This window comes from Triplophysa dalaica, chromosome 9, assembly GCF_015846415.1.
Source record: "Triplophysa dalaica isolate WHDGS20190420 chromosome 9, ASM1584641v1, whole genome shotgun sequence".
Lineage (NCBI taxonomy): Eukaryota > Metazoa > Chordata > Actinopteri > Cypriniformes > Nemacheilidae > Triplophysa > Triplophysa dalaica.
In genome coordinates, this window is record NC_079550.1 from 4,043,637 (window position 1) to 4,050,531 (window position 6,895).

General features: G+C 36.4%; 1 long non-coding RNA gene across 1 annotated transcript; it reads right to left on the reverse strand.

Annotated features, from left to right (window-relative positions):
• Positions 1 to 3,579: 3,579 nt before the first annotated feature.
• LOC130428846 (uncharacterized) lies at positions 3,580 to 6,895 on the reverse strand. Its single transcript, XR_008907500.1, has 5 exons — positions 6,670 to 6,895; positions 5,954 to 6,024; positions 5,671 to 5,786; positions 4,717 to 4,856; positions 3,580 to 3,841 (listed from the first exon to the last, which is right to left on the reverse strand). It is a non-coding gene; the product is annotated as an uncharacterized LOC130428846 (long non-coding RNA).

The window sequence follows — 6,895 nt, forward strand, 5'->3', positions numbered from 1 at the left end:
CCACTGTTATGCAGATGATATCTCATCAAGACCAGATGATTCCTTTAAGCTATCCAAACTGGCAGAGTGCATCGAGGACATAAACCATTGGATGACTAGTAAATTCCTCCTTTTAAAACTCTAGCAAAACAGAAATATTACATATAGCACCAAAATCAAGTTAACAGAATATCTCCGATTACAGCCTGCAAATTGAAAGCTGCACCGTTACTCAAAAAATACCGTTAAAGACCTAGGCGTTATATTAGACGGCAACCTGTCATTTAAAAATCACATCTCAAATATCACAAAAAACAGTCTTCTTCCACCTTTGAAATGTTGCCAAATTACGAAATAGTTTATGTGTTGCAGACGCAGAAAAGCTTATTCATGCATTTGTGACCTCATGGCTTGACTATTGTAATGCTCTTCTTAGTGGTTGTCCTGTATCATCTATAAACAAACCACAGTTAGTTCAGAATGCAGCTGCCAGAGTTCTTACTAGGTCAAGAAAATACAATCACATAACCCCAGTTTTATCACTGGCTACCCATTAAGTATCGTATTGATTTTAAAATTCTTTTAATTACTTACAAAGCCCTGAACGGTTTAGCATCCTATTTACTTAACCGAGCTTTTATCACGTTACTACAACCCATCAATCTCTAAGATCTAAAACGTTTAACTTTTGACAACACCTAGAATAACAAAATCCACCAAAGGGGGACTAGCTTTCTCATACGTAGCACCTAAAATCTGGAATAGCCTTTCCTGATACTATTCGAGGGTCAGACACACTCTCCAATTTAAATCTAGATTAAAGACACATCTTTTCAGCCAAGCCTTCACTTAATGCATAGTTAATGAACAGCAGCTACGCTCATCATTCTCTTTATTCTCTTTCTGCCTCTGCATCGGGAGGCCCATCCTGAGGTAGAAGAAGTTCCACCATGTCCAGACGACCGACAGATGCCAATCCCCAATTTGAGATTACGCCAGCTACAGCTGCAGACTGACTGACCATCCCAGCTCCATTCCATTCCATTCTCTACCGCTTTTCCGCCACCAGCCAAGAGAAAAATGACCATCGGACCATCCCAGCTCAGACCACTACATCCCCAACCAAGAGCAAAGACGGACTATTTGTCTTATTAATGCTGAAGTTACAATATTGGTATTAAATGCTAAACTTAAATCACATGTCACCAGTTTGAGTGCAGCTATGACATGTCAGAGGGGATATTTGTCTGACCTACACGTGCCTCTTTGATTTAATTGTAAGCAGGATGACTGAATGATCATAATCAATGTCAAAACCGACCAAAATAATCAATTTCAGTGGGGGTTGAATAATTTTGAACACAACTGTATGTTCTTATGGCCAGCAGTCGACCGTAAGGTGGCTACCGGCATTTTACTTCCGTGTTTTTGTTTGTTTATTTTATTAAAACTTTATTTAATGTTCGCCGGTTCCCGCCTCCTTCCTTCCTTTTATTGAACCATATTACACGCTACAGGAATCATAAGAATTGTTCAAATTAACCGTAGACTACGTCATCTGTGTAAACTGTAAATATACTTCTGTTCTGAATTGGTGATCCATCTCTGATAATGTCAGTTTGATGGTTTGGTACTTTGCTCTGTTGAACACAAAGAAAGACATTTAGAGGAATATCAGCAACTATCAGTTCTGGGGCACCATTGACTACTATTGTAATGTAAGGCAAGGCAAGTTTATTCATATAACACATTTCATACACAAGGGCAATTCAAGGTGCTTTACATAAAATGATTGACAGAGAAAGTAATAAGGTGTATCTTAAAATGCAAATGATTTAAGATCACATATACTTTAGATTTTAAGAGACAATAAAACAGCAATAGAATTGAATAAAAATGAGAGTGTATATATAAATGAATAGAGAAAATACATTAGAAATAGGAGTCCATTACAGTTATCCACCCTGCTGGTGATGAAAGCATGGACTAGTTTCTAAATCATGTAGGAAAAATGTCTATTTCTGATCTTAATTCATTGTAATTTAAGTTGTGTTATTGGTTGATAAAGTGAGTAACACACATGGAAATATTTACTGTACATCTCTGAACACACACACACTATATTTGCTCTATTTGATTCAAATCTACCGTGGTTTATACAACATTTTTCTGTGTTTACTGTCCTGACAATATTGTAGAACAACATTTTCTTTTGTTCCTGAAGTTTTTCAATCAATTCATCAAGGATTGTTAAACTGAATGTGTGAATGATGGTTTTCAAACAGTGTTATCAGTGTGATGTATTATTGTGTCTTCAGTCTGTGCACTCTAAAATGGCTGGGTTAAAAACAACCCAATTGGCAACCCAGCGATGGGTAAATATTGGACAGAACACATGCTGGGTTAAAGTAACCCAGCACACTGGGTTACACATGATAACCAAGCTTGCTGGGTTATTGAAAAAAACCAAAATGTAGTCATTTTAACTATTCATGTGTTTAATTCTGGGTTATTCTTGCTGGGTTATTCTTAATTTATTCTGTACTTCATTGTCAATCAAGACAATTGACATTTGTTTTAAAAAAAAGGTATTTAACTGTAAAAATAATTGTTAATAAAAATGTCAACTTTTACACCCAGTAACAGCAATATGTTTAGATTTGCATAATTAAAAGAAAACAGTTTAATTATAATAAATAAAATGTTTCATATCAAACATTAACAAGCATTATAAATGACTAATAAACATACTCCACAATATGTAGCAACAAATGTCAATTAATACAACTAACTAAAGAAATATAAATTATGTATAATACATTAGGAATTACACCACTTAATACACTAAGAAACCACACGTGCAGGAAATCAACTCATTAAATACAGGCGACCACACTCGTCTTTCTTTATGTGCACAAACCTTGAAATGTTTGTTTGGTTTTAAAACAGAAGGAGAAATATAATTGACTGGCCGCTTAATATCCAGAGTGAACACCGAGAGAGGCGTTCCTGAACCGTGAATGCTTGCCCGCGCTCGAGGGGCACTCGCCGGTTTTACTCAAATTTTGATAAATTCTAACTAAAGTTCATAAACTTAGCTTACATGTGATGGGTTCACTAAAATTTTATTAATTCGCATTTTCGCGCATCTTCACAGGATTATGCGAGTTCAATTTATCTGTAATGGTGATCTGACACACTAAAAAATGATGGGTTAAAAATAACCCAACTTGGGTTATTTTATAACCAAACCGCTGGGTCACTATTGCACCAGACCAACAGTAGTTAATTTGACCCAGCAAGATGGGTTGGTCATTTTTAACCCAACAGATGAGTTAAATATTCTACCCAAACGCTGGGGCAAATTAAATACAATTCTGGGTTGATACAACTACAGATTTGTTATATAGTGTACCCAAATGCTGGGTTAAATTAACCCATATGCCAGATAATGCTAACACATTACAGTACAATTTAAGAAAATAAATTGCAATAGACTACCCATAGCTATAAAACTGTTAAACTACAAACCTAGAACAGAATACATGCTATATGTATGCATATATTATGCAATAAAAAAATACAGAAGCAAAACAACAATGGAATCTCAGAATTTTTTTATTGTATTACATTCATTAATATCAACAATAGTGTAACTGGTGCAGTTAATATCACTAGATAGGAAAACATTCATAGCAAAACAACAATTATGAATGAACTGGCTGAACATTCAACATGCCAACAGTCAACTGTCTTGAACAAATTCTGAAATGCCCTCTGATCATTTCCCAGCGTCAGGATGTGGGGGGTATGGTTTGAATGCCTTGGCCTCATTGAGCTACTCCACCATGTTTATTCCTGGCTAAAAAAGAAATAATACAAGAGAGCAAGTGAGAGAGTGCGAGTGAGTAAGGACCAAATGTCTACAGACTACTATAGAAGAATTCTAATATAGACATTGTGAGGACCATTTTCCTGGTCCTCACTACAGAAATTATTGTTTTATTATAAAGTCTAGTTAGCTTGACAATTTGGAAAAGATTCAAAAGATTCAGGACCAAATGTCTACAGACTACTATAGAATAATTCTAATATAGACATTGTGAGGACCATTTTCCTGGTCCTCACTACAGAAATTATTGTTTTATTATAAAGTCTAGTTAGCTTGACAATTTGGAAAAGATTCAGTGCATCTCTAATTCAAAATGTTGAACTGTATCATATGTTCTCAATTGTCCTAAAAAGCCATAAATCTACTGATGATCTATCATTACAATAAACATGATCAGAAAATCTGACTCTCCTATCTGGCCGATAGGCAGCCGAGTTAGGTGGTCAGATAGGTGGGCCGCAAATGGTTTGTAGATTTAGAAGACTTCTTTAGTCAACCTTACAGAGTCAGGTCCAAATGGGTTAAAATACAAAAGTGTCAACCTTCTGATAAATATGTTGATTTCTGCACTCAATACCTTTGTTGGTGCCTGTTTTAGAACAAATTACTGCATCAGAGGTAATTAGCCTGTGGCACTGCTGAGGTGTTCTAGAAGCACAGGATGCTTGTGTTGTAAGCTTGTAGAATGGCTATTTTCCGAATACTGTCAGGCTTTATTTGATGACTGTCCACAAAAGTATAGTAAAACAAACCTGGATATGCATGTGTGCTTGCACACATTCTTAAGCTCAGATATGTTGATAAAATAAATAAAGTTTCCCATTTAGATGTGCTTGAGGACTTACAGGCTTACGGTCGATGAAGGCCAAGCTGCATTCCTGAATGGTGTGGCGAACCACTTTCACACTGCGGCCACGGCCAACTTTGTAAGTTGTAGGTGGAAGCAAGGTTGGCAGCTGCCTCAGGGCGAGATCCCCAACACCATCTGTAGGAAGACATAGGTGTCAATACGATGTGGCATGGAATACCTCTGATTTTGTCATTCAATATCCAACTAAAATAAAACCCATGATAACTGTTATGTGCGGTTAATTCGCGCCCTGCAGCTGGTTAGTTTGTAGTGTAGTTAATCCTCCCATCAGTGGGCCGGACGGCAGCAGAGATTTAAGTATTTAAAAGAGCACCGGAGTACAGTCATTGCATTTCTTTGGCAGTAAACGTGATCATGGCTTGTTTTGCTTGCATTTTTTCTTACCGTCACCAGTCTTTAGGATAATGGCGATCTTGTAATGCAAGGTCAAATTTGAATATTTTTTCAAATGCGCCGCATTTTCTCCGCATAAATTGTGTGGCTTCATCACATAAAATTGCATAAATATAATGCATATTCCATCGCATTTTTACAGAAAACGTGCCGCAAAATTAAGGATTTTTGCCCGCGAAATTAACAAAAAAATTAGTGCTATTAGTTACATCGGTACTGCTGTGTTGACTCTGTTGTAAAAAACTTGGACTTTTTTGTACACAATTAGCATAAAGAGGCTGACAGATTTATTTAACTCTATTCCTATTATGATATCACTCACTATTCTCAGAGCTCATGTTCGAGAAGGCTGTGAATTGTGCAAATACAGGTGTACAAATACATCGAAAGTAAATTTATACTTTTTAGTTAGCTATAGTTCTGATTCTGATAATGATAGTGGCCAAAATGATGTGAAATTGCAGTTTTTGGTCAAGCCCCTAAGAAGCCAGGGAAAACCCTGAATTTACAAGATCTTCATACAAGAATATATTACCTGGTGTTTATCCATCCAGGTGCCAGGCACAGGATCTTCTCAGCATAAATGGGTAGCCAAGTTTCAAACAATTTTGATGCAGCATCCCCTTGCAGGACAAGACTGTCCTGTGCAATCTATAAAATGGAAAACACATTTTTAAAACCAATTCAATGTGGCACAATAATAAAAGGTTATTAATAATGCGTCCCCATATTAATATCCTCAGAATTAATGTCTGAAAAGGACTTGAGTAGCAATGCAGACTTGATATGCTGTTGATGGGAAAACAAATATTTCTTACCTTTAAATTTGTCGACAAGGTCTGTCAGCTGCCACTCTGTCAAAGTGTTAATGACAAAGCTGTCCATTGATCTGAAACAAACACAAAAAGAGCTTAAGCAAAAAAACAATTGCTATTGTATTAACTATTCAGATTTCACTATGCAAAAGCAATGCAGACTAGCAGCAAAATGTAATCCAATGTGAAGATAACAGCCATTTTATTTAGCATCACAAAATATAGAGAAAACAATCTCTCCTTATACAATTCATATGACAAATTGCATGCATGTAAATTGTCTATGTTTTTACTTCACAAGAATATTTGTACAGCAGTGGTTCCCGAACTTTTTATTATATATTTCTTAAGTAAAAAAGCGCGCTCATTTATAGCCAGTTAAAATAATATAGCTAGCAAAGCAACTAACTGACAGCATGTTGGCTAGTAAACTAGGTAACTGCCGAATCACCTGGCTAGCTTGAAACTAGCTGGCAAATTAGACTGGTGAACTCAATAAACATGCCCATGGGCATTATGACCTTGTTTCATTAATTCATTAATATAATTCAGAGCAAACGGATAAGCTGTAACGTTAGGCGATCCATGATAACGGCTAAATGGCTAACGTTAGCTACGTTGTTAGCCAAACCAAAGCCTCGACAATATAAATATACTACATTAATAGGTAACGCAACACAGACAATCTGAATCAGACATGTATTATAAGTTACACAAACCTTTTATTATTCATTTGCCTCGCTGGATGATCAGTCAGGCTTTCTGCTGTGACGAGCACTCGGTGTGTGGACTCTTGACTCCCGTGACGATGTGATGACGTTCGAAGCACAAACAACCCACGTGCTGGGTCAACCGATGTATGTTGGGTTGATGGATTTTAACTCAACGCATGAGTTGCACAAAATAACCCAAATAAATAAATATAACCCAAATATTGATATAAAT